This window comes from Zalophus californianus, chromosome 11 (genome assembly GCF_009762305.2).
Source record: "Zalophus californianus isolate mZalCal1 chromosome 11, mZalCal1.pri.v2, whole genome shotgun sequence".
NCBI classification, from domain to species: Eukaryota; Metazoa; Chordata; class Mammalia; order Carnivora; family Otariidae; genus Zalophus; species Zalophus californianus.
In genome coordinates, this window is record NC_045605.1 from 80,592,774 (window position 1) to 80,611,000 (window position 18,227).

Genomic DNA, 18,227 nt, shown 5'->3' on the forward strand with positions numbered 1-18,227 from the left:
GGCAGGCCGGGCGAGCAGGCGGACCGGCCGATCAGACAGACGGCTGGCAACAACGAGCTAACCCAGCAACCTACCGCTTACATCTCTAACCAACCGCCCACCAAGTCAACTCAGGTTCCGCTGGGCCCCAGCCAGCGCGCAGCCGTGGTGGCAGCCCCGGGGGCGGGGGGGGGGGGGTGCACTGGCGTCCGTTTCCTTCGATTCTTGGGATTTGAAGATGGCTGCACAGTCAGCGCCCAAAGTTGTGCTAAAAAGCACCACCAAGATGTCTCTAAATGAGCGCTTTACTAATATGCTGAAAAACAAACAGCTGATGCCAGTGAATATTCGGGCTTCGATGCAGCAACAACAGCAGCTAGCCAGTGCCAGAAACAGAAGACTGGCCCAGCAGATGGAGAATAGACCGTCTGTCCCGGCAGCATTAAAACTTAAGCAGAAGAGCTTAAAGCAGCGCCTGGGTAATTGTAACATCCAGGCACGGTTAGGCTGACCCATAGGGACCCTGGCCAGGGGAGCAATCGGAGGACGAGGCCTGCCCATAATCCAGAGAGGCTTACCCCGAGGAGGACTACATGGGGGACGTGCCACCAGAACCCCGCTTAGGGGCGGGATGTCGCTCCGAGGTGGACGAGCCGTAGCTCCCCGAATGGGCTTAAGAAGAGGTGGTGTTCGAGGTCGTGAAGGTCCTGGGAGAGAGCGCCTACGGCGTGGAGCTCTGGGTCGTGGCGGAATCGGTGGTAGAGGTCGGGATAGGATAGGTCGGGGAAGAGGGGGCTTTGGAGGTCGAGGCCGAGGACGTGGACGAGGGAGAGGTGCCGTCACTCGCCCTGTACTGACCGAGGAGCCGCTGGACGACAAGTTGGATGCATACATGTCGAAAACAAAAGGATACCTAGATGCCGAGTTGGATGCCTACATGGCACAAACAGATCCAGAAACCAGTGATTGAAACCTGCCCACCCTCCCGTGAGAGACTCTTGTTCAAAAGTCACCACATCTGTCAATAACCTTGAGATAACAGATGGAGAAGAAACCTGATTGGTGCTGGAAGGACCTATTACAATGGGCTATGGACTTAACTTGCCACCAGTTTGTGCATTTAGTGTGTTCCTTTTACTTTTTTGATACTGTGTTGTATGAAACCCTTTTTTCCTCTGACTTGGGTTTTATTTTGTTGTGTTTGGGGTTCCCCCCCAATCGCTCTGACTTCTCTTTGAACCTGAATGTGGTGGCCTTGTGGCTGGAAAACCCTCTTCCCACCTCTGCCTCCCTTCATCTGTCACATGCTCTCGTGTTCTAACATTTCCTCCCGTCATCTCTTTGTCCCCATGAGAAAAGCCCCAGAAAGAACCCATCAAAGTTCCTTCCTGATGCCTAGGTTTCTGAGAGATGGTTCTGTTCTACATGATCTTTAATATAAAGCCTCTTAGAAGTGTTTAAAAAAAAAAAAGAAAAACTGGAAAAATAGGAGTAAAATAAACCCAAAGCAAGCAAAAAGAAGAAAATAATAAAGATAACAGTAGAGATCAGTGGAATTGAAAAGTGAAAACGATGGAGAAAATCAATAAAAACAAAAACTGATTCTTTGACATTAACAATATTGATAAGCCTCGGGGCACCTGGGTGGCTCAGCTGATTAAGTGTCTGCCTTTGGCTCAGGTCATGATCCCGGAGTCCTGGGACCGAGTCCCACATCCAGCTCTCTGCTCAGCTGGGAGCCAGCTTTTCCCTCTCCCTCTGCCTCTGCCGCTCCACCTGCATGTACTCTCTCTCTCAGTGTCAAATAAATAAATAAAATATTTTAAAAATCTCAATATTGATAAGCCTTTAGCAAGACTGACAAGGAAAAAAGAGATAAGCCATAAATTACCAATATCAGGAATGAAAGAGGGGATATCATTACAAATCCCATAGATGTTAAAAAGATATTAAGGGAAAACTAAGAACAACTTTATTGACACAAATCTGCAAACAGATGAAATAGAATAATTCCTTGAAAATAACACACTACCAAAATTCACCCAAGATGTAATAGTTAAATAATTCAGTAATAAAGAAATTGTATTTGCAGTTAAATTTTCCAAAAAAGCAATCTCTAAGCACAAATGGTTGTCCTGGCAAATTCGAAGAAATATTTAAAGAAGAATTAACACTGATTCTACACAATCTCTTCCAGAAATAAGAAGAGGAAAGGACATTCCCAATTTATGAAGACAGCATTACCCAAACACCAAACCTAGACAAAGATAGCAGTAGAAAAAAATCCAAACAAAAAACCACTACAAGCCAAATATGCCTCATGACCATAAATGTAATAAAGCTCAATAAAACATTAAGGAATTGAATATTTCAATATATAAAAACAATAAAACATCATGACCAAGTCGAGATTCTAGTGGGAATGTGAGATTGGTACAGTGTTAGAAAATCAGTAAATGTAATCCGCCATATTAACAATCTAAAGAAGGAAAAAAAAATCACATGATCATATCAATCAATGCAAGAAAAGGATTTGACAAAATTCAACATCGATTCATGAGAAAGACTCTCAACAAACTAGGAATAGAAGAAAAATTTCTTAACCCAATAAAGGGTGTCTATAAAATACATAGCTAACATATTTAATGGTGAAAGACGGAATGCTTTTTCTTTACATTTGGGAACAAGGCAAGGATGTCCACTTTCACCACTCAACATTGTATTGGATGTTCTAGCTTGTATAATAAGGTAAGAAAAAGAAATAAAAGGCAAGTATATTTTCAGATGACATGATTATCTATGCAGAAAATCTCAAGGAATCCATGACAGAACTTTTAAACTAGTGAATTTAATGAGGTTGCAGGATACAAGGTCAACATACAAGAACAAAATGTATTTCTTTATACTGGCAATGAATAAAATTTTAAAAAACTACATTAGCTCCAAAGAATTAAATACTTAGGTACAAATCTAAAAAACATGAAAATAGTCTGTGTGCTTAAAACTACAAGAATATATGATAAATAAATGATAAAATAAAGAAAGAAGACCTAAATAAATCAAGAGATTACTATTTTATGGTTTGAAAGAATCATCATAGCAAAGATGTAACTCTCCCCAAACTGATTGGTAGATCAAATCCCAGCATTATTTTTATAGACACAGATAAGCTGATTTTAAAATTTAAATGGAAAAGCAAAGGAACTATAGTAACCAAAACAGTTTTGGAAGACAGTAATAATGTTGGAGAAATCACACTATCAAATTTTAAGATTTGTTATAAAGCTACAGCAATCAATTCAGTGTGATATTAGCAAAATGATAGACACAGATCAATGGAACAGAATAGAGAACCCAGAAATAACCCACATAAATATGTCCAAGTGATTTTTTACAAAGTTGTGAAAGCGATTCAATAGAGGAAGCCTTTCAATAAATGATGTTGAAACAACTGGATAGCCATATGCAAACAAACAAACAAAAAACCTTGATCTTAACCTCAAACTTATATGAAAATTAACTCAAAAATAGATCATAAATCTACATGTAAAACATAGAATTATGACATTTTAAAGAAAAAGAACAGGCAGAAAAATCTTTGTGACTTGGAGTTAGATAAAGAGTTCTTAGATGTGATACCAAAAGCACAATCCATAAAACAATAGTGAATTCTATTTGAGCAAAATGAAAAACTTTTGCTCCACTTAAGGCACTATTTTGAGAAAGAAAAGACAAGCTACAGACTGAGATAAAATATTTGCAAATCACATATCCAACAAAGGGCTTGTATCTAGAATATAAAAAGAACTCTCATAACTCAACTGTAAGAAAACTACCCAGTTTTTAAAAAACACTGTGTTCATGAATTGGAAGACTCAACATAGCTAAAATTTAATTCTCAAATTTATCTATAAATTTAACTCAATTCAAATAAAAATTCCAACAGATTTTTTGAAGGTATATAAAAGTTCATTCTAAAATTTATATGAGAACCCAAAGGAACTAAAATATCCCAAATGATTTCAGCAAAAGGATGGCAAATAAGCATATAAAATGTTCATTAGCCATTTGGGAAATGTGGATTAAAGCCATAGTGAGATACTCTTGCACATCTATTAGAATAGCTAAAATTAAAAAAAATATATATCAGTGCTGCTGAGGATGTAGAGCAACTGGAACTCAATATATTGTTGGTAGCAAAATGAAATAGCCACTCTGGATAGCAGTTTGGCAGTTTCTTATAAAATTAAGCATATAGGGATGTCTGGGCAGCTCAGTTGGTTAGGTGTCTGACTCTTGATTTCAGCTCAGGTCATGATCTCAGGGTCATGGGATTGAGCAGCTCTGTGCTCAGCGGGAAATCTGTTGGAGATTGTCCCACTTTCTCTGCCTCTCTCCTTGCTCACACTCTTTCTCTCTCTCGAATAAATAAATAAATCTTTAAAAAAATAAAATAAATAAAATTAAGCATGTATTTACCATGTGACCCAGCAATCCCATTCCTATGCATTTGCCCTAGAAAAATGAAAACTTATGTTCACATAAAACTCTGTCCATGAATATTTATAGAAGCTCTATTCATAATCACCAAGAGTTGGAAACACCCAAATGTCCGTCAGTGGGTGAATGTATAAACAAACCGTGCTGCATCTGTACAACAAAATACTAATAAAATATAAAATATAAATTATTATATAAAATAATAAAAGCAATAAAAGGAACAAATTATTTGTACACAAAACAATTCAGATTGATCTAAAAGGCATTATATCTATTTAAAGAAGCTGCTTTTTAAGAGTTTACATACTATATAATTCTATTCATATGCCATTCCCTAAAAGACAGAACTGTAGTGACAAGGAAAAGCTTAGTTATTTCCAGGGCTAAGGGGTAAGGAGAGGGTCTCACTACCAAGGGATAACACAAAGGAAATTTTTTTGGAGCAAAATATGGAACTGTTCTGTACTTTTATTGTGGAGGTAGTTACAGAAATCCATACATGTGTTAAAATTCATAGAACTGTATACCAAAAGCAAGTACATTATATGTTAATTTAAAAATAAAGTGGGGTGCCTGGGTGGCTCAGCCAGTTAAGCGACTGACTCTTGATTTTGGCTCAGGTCATGATCTCAGGGTCATGAGATCGCGCTCTGGGTTGGGCTCTGTGCTCAGCGGGGAGTCTGCTTGGGCTCTTCTCTGTCCCTCTCCCTCCGCTGCTCCCCCTGCTTGTGCACATACTCTCTCTAAATTAAATAAATCTTTATTTATTTATTTTCAGGGCATATTTTATTTATTTTATTTTTTATTATTTTCAGTTAGCCAGCATATAGTTTTTGATGTAGTGTACGATTCATTAGTTGCATATAACAAAAAAACAAAGATAAAGTAAAATGGTTGCTTGAGGAGTTTTTGTTGCTGAAGGACTAAAGGAGCTGGAACTTGAAATAACGTTTTCCAAATTTGGTTGCATTTATTTCCTAGATAAGCTATATTCATCTATCACCTACAAAGAAAGAGAGAAAGAGGGAGCGTGGTGACTGGAGGAGATGATTAGTTTATATACACGTCCATATTCATGAGGTTGGAATGTATCTTTTGGATGATATCTAATGATTGAGCTCTGTATATGTTGCCCTTAAGGTATTTATGGGATATTTCTGGTGTAGATATTTGTTATATACACATCTGAAATGCAGGGGAGAGCTGAGGTGAGAAATTCTGTTTAGGAAATTTGGGGTTTAGATGAGATTGCTCAAGAATGCAGAGACTGAAACAAAGACTGAGGATGGAACCTACAGACACTAATATTGGAGGGAAAATAAGAGGAAGAACTCATAAAGGAGATTAAGAGGAGAAATAAGGCATCAGAGGAGAGAAAAGGGTCATGCAGGCCAAGAGAGCTCCATAAGAAGAGAAGAGTCAGAAATCTCAGATGGCATGGCAAGCAGAAGATGAGGTTTGAAAAGACATCATTGTGTTTCGCAACCAGGTTATTGGTGATTTTGCAAAAGCACTTTTAGGGTTGAGGCTGGGGCAAGAGCTAGAGGCACATAGCTGTAGGAGTAAATGAGAGGAAAGGAAGTGCCTTCATAAAGCTTTGGCTTCTCTGGATTTGGATCTTGAATAAGGTTTTGGTGTGAAGATTACTCTCACATCAAATCACCAAGCCAAGGTAAATCAGAATTTCAAAATCAAAATTTCCATTTTACCAGAAATGCAGAATTTGATGCCAGTTAGTAGTCATGTGTGTTTAGGGTTTCGACACATCTTTCTATTGCAAGACTCAAAGTTAGTAAGTCAGTTCAGCACTGCTAGTTGAGTCCCTACAGTGTTGCAGACAATGGAAGGTATAAAAACTGTGCAAGGAGGGATGCCTAGGTAGCTCAGTTGTTCAGCGTCTGCCTTCAGCTTGGGTCATGATCCTAGGGTGCTGGGATGGAGCCCCGCATCGGGCTCCCTGCTCGGTGGGGAGACTGCTTCTCCCTCGTCCACTCCCCCTGCTTGTGTTCCCTCTCTCGCTATGTCTCTATCAAATAAATAAATAAAATCTTTTTTTTAAAGATTTTACTTATTTATTTAAGAGAGAGAGAGAAAGAGAGAGAGAGAACACATGAGAGGGGGGAGGGTCAGAGGGAGAAGGTTCAGGGACTCCAGGATCATGACCTGAGCTGAAGGCAGTCGCTTAACCAACTGAGCCACCCAGGTGCCCAATAAATAAAATATTAAAAAAGAGCAAAACAAAACAAAACTGTGCAAGGAATAAGAACTGAGTTTATTTAACCTAACCTCTTCATTTGAAAGATGATGAAACTGAGGGCTCAGAAATGAAGTCACTTGACCAAAATAATGCTTAATCTGCCCCCCCACCCATGGCCATATTTTGCTAGTTCCCAAATCTTCCTGTTAACGTGAAGTTACTCTCCACCACAAGTATTGCACACATAGAGCAGTACACATAACCGCCTGTTTGGTCCCTTTCTAAATGCATTTGTGTAGGTGGGTGAACCAGAAATTATGGGAGAAGGGGAGTTACCTTCCCTGGTGGCAAATGGGCTGCAAGAGGGTATGAGTGGGGTCTTGAGAGATGTGTAGACTCGGTATAAACAGAAAGAAGAGGTAAAAGGAAACAGACTGTATTTCAAAAGCAAAATAAGACCTCTGGCAGGAAAATATTGCCGGGGTAGATACATATGAACAGATATTTTATTTTCTTCCTACCTGGACACTATCCTTCCAGAATTCTCTAGGAAATCTCTGAAAGTTTCTGTAGTTTACTCTAGTGAAAGAGATCGTTCCCTTGCCATATTCCCAGATGGTGTTGTGGGGAACAAGGAGTTGGACTGTTCGGCTGGAGCTCGGCTAGAAGACGAATTAGAGGGGAGAATGGACGGTCTTCAGTTCCAGACTAAGCTTAGGAACACAATAAATAAGCATGTGAGTATTTAAGTTAGATGGGGGATCTCTGCTGGAATTCATTGGGTTACCTACCAGTGGTATAATTTGTGCCTTGACCTCTGTCTCAATTTCCTCCCCTGAAAAATAGGCAATGTGTTAGTGCTGAAGAGAATACATATAATGCACTTATTGTAGGTGCCATACTTAGTAAATGAAATGTTTAATAAATGCTGTGCTTTACTTTTATCATTAATTAGGTGTGTAACTCCGTTCTGTAGGAAATGGCCAAAGACAATACAAGCCAACATTTTTGGACAGAAATAGTTTCTGTCATTTGTAAATTGATCTTTATGTGGTTTAAGCTGGTATGACTAGTCCCCTCCATGGGAATTGTAGAGATATTTACAGTTGAATGCAGAGGCCTGCGCTCAACTGAGACAATACTAAAGATATAAATGGAAAGGCACATTATACTAGGAGGCTGGGCGGTGGAGGAGAGGCATTATTTGTCAAGTGGCATCAGTGTCCACAGCAGACTGGGCCAGTGGGAGGAGGGGGGGCTGGAAGGCAGGAAGGATGGGGGAAGGCAGTTATTGAAGCAAAAGGGTCCTAGAAACAGACAGCAGCCTGAGTAAGCTGCTGATTGAATTTATCTAGCATGATGAGGAGATTATAATGTTCTGAGAGATTACTTAAGCTTAGAAAGAGGAAGTAGTAGGATCTCTCATCTTCCTGCCCCTGAGAATTTATGATGTTGGAGACCGTGTTTCCAGTGCTTTTTATTCATCCATTCCTTTTTAAAAAATATATTAAATAAAGATGACAAAATAGAGGTGAAAAATGCCTGCCTCATTTTGTGTTTGCAGATTTACTTGCGGACTCCAGAGTAAGGACGTGATGGGGCAGGGAGTACAAGTTATATTCCTTTCATCAATCATTGCTATAACTTAGATATTTAGTCTATGTGCACCTTACAGATGCACGCAAACAGAAGATACTCTATAAAATTCATTTCTGAGGACTCACAGTTGCATCTCTCAAGCAAGTTTCTGTTCCAGTCATTATGTTTTTTGTGTTTTTTTTAAATTTGTTTATGGGATCATAATTCAGTTACCTCTTCCCTGGAAGTAAAATTCCTGGGTAGACCAGGAAGCTCACTAACGAGTCCCAGTGGTCCCCAACCCTAGCTGGACTGTAAAATCAGCTACAGAACTTAAACAAAAAAATGTATGAGCCTGGCCTGGGCTTCACTCCAGAGCATTTAAATTAGACTCTCCAGAAGTAATTTCCTTTCATTTACTCTAAAAGAATCTAAGATTTTAAAAAATAGAGTTGGCACAACATTTCTCCCTCTTATAATGAAATTTTTGGCTTAATGAACCTTCAGTGAATAACTTTTAGGGTATTAACATTTTGCAAACTCTGACCCAGCACATCTATCCTGAGGAACAGAGCAGGAGGAAATGGTTATAGATGCACCCAAAAATTTATCAACCATGACACACTGCAACAATTTTTTTAATAGTAAAAATGAGAAATAATCTAAATGTGCAATAAGAGGATTTTCTAATTGAGTATAATTAAGGTTAAAAAAATTGGGGTACAACCATTTAATGGACTACTTTGTAGCCATTAAAAATAATGTGAGAGAATTAACTAATGCATTTAACATGCATGCAATTTATTAAGAGAAAGAAGGATGTTATACAATAATATGTATGTGAGATATACTTCTTTGTAAAAAAAAAAACCTGTATGAATAGAAAAAAGACTGGAGGAATAGGGGCATCTGGGTGGCTCAGTCGTTAAGTGTCTGCCTTCGGCTTAGGTCATGATCCCAGGGTCCTGGGATCAAGCCCCGGATCGGGCTCCCTGCTCGGCAGAGAGCCTGCTTCTCCCTCTCCCACTCTCCCTGCTTGTGTTCCCTCTCTCTCTGTCTCTCTCTCTGTCAAATAAATAAAATCTTGAAATAAAAAAAAGAAAAAGAAAAAAGACTGGAGGAATATATTACAAAACAGTAAATATATAGGATGGGAAATATTATGATTTTTATATTCTTTCTTAGGCCTAATATTATTTTCTGGATTTTTTTATACTAAGCATAAATTATTTTTTATAATGAAGAAAATGTTATTAGATTAAAAGCAGTTAGAGAAATCTAAACATCTAAAACATTACAGAGCTGCCCTTTTGATATATTGAAAGTAACTGCCACCAAAAAAAAAAATTAATTGCCACCATCATTTTACATAAGCTACCTGTGTAAACAGGTAAAAAAGCCTTACAAGAACACCTTTGATTTTTCTCTAAAAATAACCATGGCCAAGTCCTTATACAATGTATGACTATGATTTAGGAAGAAAAGTCTGGAACAACTGGCTTAATTTGGCAAAGACAGAGGGAGATAGGGTTTTGGGCTCTCTGACTGGTTTTTGCAGTTGTTCTGAACTAACAGGTTGCTTTCTTCCTCAATGTTTTCTGATTAGGAACAGCTGTTCTGAGCTTTGCACGAGGTTTCTTCTTCCTCTCAATCCTCCATCCCTAGAAGTTAAATCTATCTCTAAGGTAAGGAAGTGGTGGAGTAGACAAGGCAGTGGACTGGCAAATTTGTACATTCCATCTGCTTTAAAACATGTAATCTAAGTGTCCTGTGGAAGAACCAGACTGTTGTGATAATGGTGGTATAGTATGAACACTTCCCAGTGTTTTTCAACATTAGATTGAGAGAACACAATAATCTTAGTTGATTGGGCAATCCATGTAAACAATCATAAAAGCGAACAAATTCCCTTCTACCAAACTGGAGTTCAGATCAGCTTAGAATCTAAGGATGAAGTCATGACTGCTGTTAGAGGATGTATCGTTGTCCTGTGTGAGAAGAGGACATGAGTGTGGTTGATCTTAGTCATGTTGTGGGCTAAACAAAAAGGAAGAAAATATTCTCACTCCCTTGTATATGTTTCTTAGTTGTTTTTGTGTAGGTTGTCCCAACCGATGAAACCAGAAAGCTCCCAGGGCTCCTCTCTCTGAAGGAAAGGTACATTCAGAAGGGGTGAGGCCACTGGTGTTACCTTGAGGAGTCACTGATAACTTTCAGAGCCTAACCTTCCTACAGCCACTGTCACGCCTGTGAGCAGAAACTGGGTGAGCTTTAGAGTGTGCAGAATATGACTGTTGCAAATGAGTCTTGGAGATCATCTACTTACTTGGATAATTTCCCAGATGATAAAGGTCACACAAGTTTATCCAAGAATACCCAAAATGGGCAAGGTGGGTTTGAACTTTGCTAAGCCAATGGTCTTCCACCATTTTCTCTCTGGCCCTCCCAGATGGTGCTATTTCTTGTGATGAAACTGGGGAGAAGAATGGGGAGGAAGAAAGTGTCTGCCCCTAAACACTCACAGGCTAATAGGAGGGGATCCCATGAAATATTCACCATTGGAAAGTAGGGAGTGGCAGGGGAAAGGTCTAGAGAGTAACCAATTGACAAACCATTGCCAAGCTCAGGTATGGGGTGACTGGGTCTGCCTGGGGTGATGGCAACTGAAATGGGGAGGAAGGGCCAAATATGAGAAGAACACAAAGGAAGATCTGATATAGATTTGATATGTTTAGTGTAGACTGGCTTCCTCTATTCTTCCTCCAATTAGATGAGAGGAAAAGCCCATAGCACTATTCCTAGCATTTGGTAAGTACTCAGTAAACAGGAGCTTATACTGATCATGACTGGACATACATAGGCTACTAAAGAGAAAGGCCTTATATTTCAATAAGCCTTGATGAATCTGCCATGACCCCTGCCAGGCCAATATTATATTTTTGCTGGGCTGACACAGGGTTAACATTAAAGGTTTATTAACATATGTATTAAAGGTACATTATAATGTTAATGTGTCTTTGGGACAGATTAATACCTGTCTTTAAAGATATCACTTTTTTTCTCTCCCTCTCTCAACATATTTATTTACACATATATATGTAATCTTCCCTATATATATGTACATAAGGTAGAAAAACATTACATAGAAATAGATATACATGCATCAAGCTATCACAAAATTTATATGAACTTAAAGGCATATTAGTTTTGTCTACATATATATCTCTATAAAGGACTATGAGTCTATATGCATACCTACATATTATTCTATCACTCATCATGAATTTCTGGCTCCCCACAGAAAATGACTATGTAGTTTGTGATCAATGGAAGGACAAAAGATTTGCATATTTAAATTTTATTCAGTACATACTCTATGAATAAAAATGCCATAACTTAAAATATTGCCTTTGGTATTTGCATAATGTCTTCATTACTGTTGAACAAAAACTGATCAACACATTCATTTTGTGGAGAAAAGTTTTATAAATGGAATGAATGAGATACTTTTTCTTTAGTCCTTAAAATGACAATGTCAAGAAATGGGATCTCTTTTCCCTGGAGATGAGAATACCCCAGGGGTATAATATTTCCAGAATGGGTACTAAAAGATGTGAGAAGCTGCTGTATCTCATTTCCAATGAGGCCACACGAGAAAATGACTGTAGCAGGAAGCTGTGGTTTAGGCTTTAAAACGCCTTTCTCGTGAGGTAGTATAGAAGGAATGGGCCATTAAAGGAGTTTATGTATTCTCTCTCTTTTTTTTGCTGTTTCAAAAAGGCAATCAGTTATCTGAAATTGGTTAAGTCAGTCTATTCCATATAGCCCATTCTAAGACATGTCCCTTTCCTACTCTCAGGAAACTTCTGATGAGGTGGTGGGTGGATCTCATCAGAAGGAGCCAGTCTTGTATCATCATGATCCCAGTGCCTCTTTGCTTCTCCCCACAACACCAGCTGGGAGGACCAAGAATGGGAATTGTAACTGCAGGAAACCACTAAGAAACATCAGAGACACCATGTGGACTGACATTAAAATATGGTTGGACCTATCCTATTTACTTTCTCAAGGAATCACTAGAGAATATGTATTTCAACAATGGGAGCAGAAGTTGAAAAGCAGCCACGGCATAGAGGAGGGTTGTGACCGGCCATTAGCTTAAAAAGCAGCAGATGAGTGAGTAAGCAGAGGAAACAGTGGCTGAAGAGAGAAGTTTGAATAGATGCAAGAGAGAAAAAGCAAGTCAAATGTTCATGTGACCTCATGAGGGAGCTGCCTAAATTGGTGATGGGTTTCCAGACTGGTGTCAAGCACCCTACCCTTTCTTTTCTCTGTATCAACTGGATGATTTTGGCCACAAGGAACAGAAAACTCAAGTGAAAGCAATTTAAACTAGGGGGGCATTTATTATCTCACATAACACAAAGTCTGGAGACCAAGATGGTCTATACTCAATGTTTTGATTTTTGACTAAGGCTAGTTCCCTCATGGATGCCAGATACCTTTAGAAGCTCCATGTATCAACCTTATTTTCTCAAAGATGTATCTCCTGCAACCTCCTAACCTGTGCCAGTGTGGCCCAATTTCCCTTGGCTTCCTGCCCAGTGGGCACCCTGAGGTCTCTCTCCACCATCTTTCTGGAATTTTCTGGGTCTGTTTGTTGTGTTGAATCCCCTGCTTCCCAGATTTCTCATCTTCACTTTCCTTGGTTTATTCCCTTGTTTTGGTGGAGTACATTCTCTAGTAGCTTTCTAGGGGTATATATGGGAAATGAATTTTTTGAGACATTGAATAGTTGAAGCATCTTAATTTTATCCTAATAGTTGATTGATAGTTTGGCCAAGTATAGATTATGGTTTGGAAGTAATTTTCACTCAGAGATTTGAAGGTATTGCTCTACTACAACCCAGCTTGCTGTGTTACTGTAGAGAAGTCCATTGTCATTCTGATTCTTGATCCTGAGTATGTAATTGATTTTTTTCCTTGCCTCTATAATAGACTCTCTTTGTCCCCAGTGTTTTGAAATTTCATAATGATGTGCCTTGGTGTGTTAGCGTGAACCTTTTTTTTTTATTGTTTGGCACTCAGTAAAACCCTTCAGTCTGGAAACTTATGACCTTAGTACTGGGATTTTTTTTTTTAACATTCTTTCATTATATCTACCCCCATAAGTTTTCTTTCTCTTTTCTAGAAGTTTTATTACTTGGATTTTGGACCTTTTTTGTTCTAATTGTTGCCCCTCCTCCATCTATTTTTTTTTTTTACTTCTTGCTCTATTTTTAGGAAGATTTCCTCAGCTTTATCATCTAACCCTTTTATTGAAATTTGTCATTTCTCTTATTTTTAATTTTCAAAAGATCTTTCCTATTCTTTGATTCTCTCCCTTAGCTCTTTTGTAAAAATGAAAAAACCCAAAAAACTAAAAATAAAAAACCACCCCCAACCCCATCTTGTTCTTTTTTTTTTTTTATTGTTTGTTCTTGTTCTTGTTTTGTAGATGCAAAATGTACTCTTATCTCTCTGAGGACATCAATGAAATTTTTTCTCCCTGTATCATAGCTGTATCTTCCAACTTGTTTTTCTGTATTTGCCTGGACTCTGCCCTTTATGTCAGAATCTTCCTCAAATATCTGATGATCCTTTGCAGTCCAGTCTTACTGGAGAGTGGACCACTAAAATGCTAACTGCAAACACTTTGCACATGCTTGGGCCTTGTCAACTCTGAGCTGCTCTGCTGTGTGGTCAGGTGGGGTAGACTGACCGCAGGAATCCTTGATAACATGATTGTTGATTTCTTTCCCTTAGTTGGACAGATTATCCAAAGAAGAAACCTCCAGTCTCCTGCCTAAAAGGGTATAATCCTGAGTGTCAGCATTTTGGGGACCCAACTCATGGAAAAGGTCTGAGTGTGTGGAATTTCACTCAGTCTCCTTGTTTTCAACCCAGCCACTCTGTGCTCAGCTTTGCTTGGTGGTCCTTGAGAAAGACATCCTTCTTGCCTTTTGCATTGTCACCTCTCAGTGTGGGGAGAAGAAATTACCAGATGCACCGAGGGGATTTGCAGATGTCTTTTTTTTTTTCTTTAACAGATTAAAGAAAAAAATCCTTTTGTTTTCAGCCTGGTCTTTACTCCCGTGCCCAGAATTTCCACTTTCTGATACTTTGGGGCACTCTTGTGAAATTAGTTTTTTTTCTTAGCCTTCTGCACTGATGGCTTAGTATTCAGCTTTTTTGGGTCTGCTGTCAGTTCCTACATTTAAAAATCTTAGCTTTAAGGGCGCCTGGGTGGCTCAGTTGGTTGGGCGACTGCCTTCGGCTCAGGTCATGATCCTGGAGTCCCGGGATCGAGTCCCGCATCGGGCTCCCTGCTCAGCAGGGAGTCTGCTTCTCCCTCTGACCCTCTTCCTTCTCGTACTTTCTATCTCTCATTCTCTCTCACTCTCAAATAAATAAATAAAATCTTTAAAAAAAATCTTAGCTTTAAAATTTTTGTTGGTCTTCTTTCCTCTCTTAGTTTCTTTGTTCTTACAGATCTATGCCTTGGAGGAATTTTTATTTACTATCTTTTTAGTCGGGTTTTGGAAAGGACCAGTGGGGAATACATGTATTTAATCTGTCAACTTTATTATGAAGCCCTTTGGACTTCTCTTTTTAATACTAAAGACATTTTCCCAGAATTTCCCACTAGACATACTACATGAGGCTACATGCGAATGCCTAAACCAATTACTAGCAGGGGAGGAGGTCACTTTGGCTTAGAAAAACTGCAATTCACTGCTGGCAGTGAAGAGGAGCCCCTTCCCTGAGCACAGGACCACACAGAGGGTGGAAAACTAGAGTGTGATATTCAAAATATTCAACATCAGATAAAGCATGGCACCAAGCAGTCAGAATGGACACACTGCCCAACAGGGCAAATAAAGCCCTAGGAATACCGAGTGAAATCTGATTCTGCCAGCAAGGAAGAAGATGGGAAAGGATTTGCATGTGCCCCCAATGGTGGCTGCAAAAACCTTGGTTCTTAGTGCCTAAACAGCAAATGTAGAAAATAAAGTGCAGAATTGCTTTAGAGAAAGGACCAAATCACCTCATGATGATTTCAACCTAAGAATTTTTTACCCAAAGCAGAATTGCTCCATTTAATAATGTTTTCTGAGAGCAATCTACTAATTTGAACCAAACATCATCATAGGGAGCCAGAGTACATACAAATTACAGAGCGAAGGCCACTTTCCACTTCTGGCACAACAGAAGACTGTATATAAAATGTTGCTCTGAGTACTTTAAGACTGAACTTTGGGAGAAAGGTTCTGCCTCAGTGGTATTTACAACTAATTGGTTTTATCTCACTTGCCAGCTCTTGATTAATGATGGCTGTCTCGAGCATTGGCCTGAGTAGAACTCTGAGTTCGGGCTGGGATCAGCTGGAAAGAGCACTGTGCTCACTTAGCAACATGTATGTGGATATTGGCACAGGGATTGCCAGTACAGGAGCTATTTATTTTCTCTCTTCTTTCAGGTCATTCCCACCTGGGTGAAGGCTCCATGGAATCACCCAGCCTAGAGGTGTCCAGATTGCCAACTGTACCTAAGACAAGAGGATAACCTTTCTTCTTGGATGACACTTTCAATTGAGGAAGAAGAGCATCCTCAAGGAAGAGTTCTTAGGGATTTTGCTAATATCAGGGTCAAAAGGAGAAGGAAGTTTGGCGCAGTTGGTAGAGCGTGCGACTCTTGATCTCAGGATTGTAAGTTTGAACCCCACGTTGGGTGTAGAGATTAGTTAAAAACAAAATCTTAAAAAAAAGTAGAAGGAAGTTTTGTTGAGCTTCATCTTTGAGAAGAAAACTAGAAGACAGAGGTGCAAGGATGTTTCAGTGACTCTGAAATGAAATGTGGATGGGTAAAGTATAAAATATTTCCACAGCTCTGTGACTAACAACACCAAGTTTGCTATTTCTGCTTCCTGGTGGTAATTAGCAGTCAAACAACTTGTGTGTTTTGGGTCATTAAATATGATCATGGGTAGGGAGAGCAACCGGCCTTGGAACAACATGAGTGGTGGGGTTGTGGGGTTGTTGAGCACAATGGTCAAGAAAGAATTGCTGAATGGAAAAAAGACAGTTTCTTCAACAAATGGTGTTGGGAAAATTGGAAAGCCACATGCAGAAGAATGAAACTGGACCATTTCCTTACACCACACACAAAAATAGACTCAAAATGGATGAGTGAGATAGGAATCCATCAAAATCCTTGAGGAGAATACAAGCAGCAACCTCTTCAACCTCAGCTGCAGCAAATTCTTCCTAGAAACATCACCAAAGGCAAGGGAAGAAAAAGCAAAAATGAACTATTGGGACTTCATCAAGATAAAAGGCTTTTGCACAGCAAAGGAAACAGCCAACAAAACCAAAAGACAACCGATAGAATGGGAGAAGATATTTGCCAATGACATATCAGATAAAGGGCTAGTATCCAAAATCTATAAAGAACTTATAAAACTCAACACCCAAAGAACAAATGATCCAATCAAGAAATGGGCAGAAGACATGAACAGACATTTCTGCAAAGACATCCAAATGGCCAACAGACACATGAAAAAGTGCTCCACATCGCTCGGCATCAGGGAAATCCAAATCAAAACCTCAATGAGATACCACCTCACACCAGTCAGAATGGTTAAAATTAACAAGTCAGGAAATGACAGATGTTGGCGAGGATGCAGAGAAAGGGGAACCCTCCTACACTGCTGGTGGGAATTCAAGCTGGTGCAGCCACTCTGGAAAACAGTATGGAGGTTCCTCAAAAAGTTGAAAATAGAGCTACCCTATGAGCCAGCAGTTGCACTACTGGGTATTTACCGCAAAGATACAAATGTAGTGATCCGAAGGGGCACGTGCACCCCAGTGTTTATAGCAGCAATGTCCACAATAGCCAAACTGTGGGAAAAGCCAAGATGTCCATCGACAGATGAATGGAAAAAGAAGATGTGGTATATATATATATATATATATATATATATATATATATATATATATAATGAAATATTATGCAGCCATCAAAAAAATGAAATCTTGCCATTTGCAATGACGTGGATGGAACTAGATGATATTATGCTAAGTGAAATAAGTCAATCAGAGAAAGACATGTATCATATGATCTCATTGATATGAGGAATTTGAGAAACAAGACAGGGGATCATAGGGGAAGGGAGGGAAAATTGAAACAAGACGAAACCAGAGAGGGAGACAAATCATAAGAGACTCTTAATCTCAGGAAACAAACAGCGTTGCTGGAGGGGAGGTTGGTGGGGAGGATGGGGTGGCTGGGTGATGGACATCGGGGAGGGTGTGTGCTATGGTGAGCGCTGTGACTTGTGTAAGACTGATGAATCACAGACCTGTACCCCTGAAACAAAACATACATTATGTGTTAAAAAAAAAAAAGAATTGTTGAGACATTGTATGGTGCAACTGAGTAAGTGTATTTAAATAGCGTGGGGACAGGACCCATGGACAGAAAGAACTGCACTTTTGCTGTATATATGTTTAGTGCTCAAGGGGCTGGGGACAATATTAGATTATAAATGTCTTCTTTGAATTTCTACTGGTGAAGCTACTTTTCACAGGATTTCTCTGGTGCTTATCATTCAGCTCGATATTAACTATTAGTTGGAATACAAGCAGTCATGAGACCCTTTAAGAATGAAGCAACCAGCACATATTTGGTCGTTATTGGAATTACACAAGCTATAGGTCAACTTTCTGGGCTAAAGCTGAACGTTTTTCTGTTTCTATCCCTCATCAGTGGCAGTTATCACAAGAGAGGAAAGCAAGTTGAAATCTCTGACACCTACTATAAAGAGGAAAAGAGCATGTGAGGAGCAGTCTGAGAGGGAGCTTTGGGCTGAGTCCTAGAAAGGTCCTTGTGGAGGTTTCCAAATATAGTGCTTTCTGCTCTTCAAAGCGCTCTT

The 18,227-nt window shown here is 39.3% G+C and overlaps 1 pseudogene; it reads left to right on the forward strand.

The window, feature by feature from the left end:
• Window positions 1–217: 217 nt before the first annotated feature.
• Window positions 218–949, forward strand: LOC113915218 (annotated as a pseudogene).
• The last annotated feature ends 17,278 nt before the right edge of the window (window positions 950–18,227 follow it).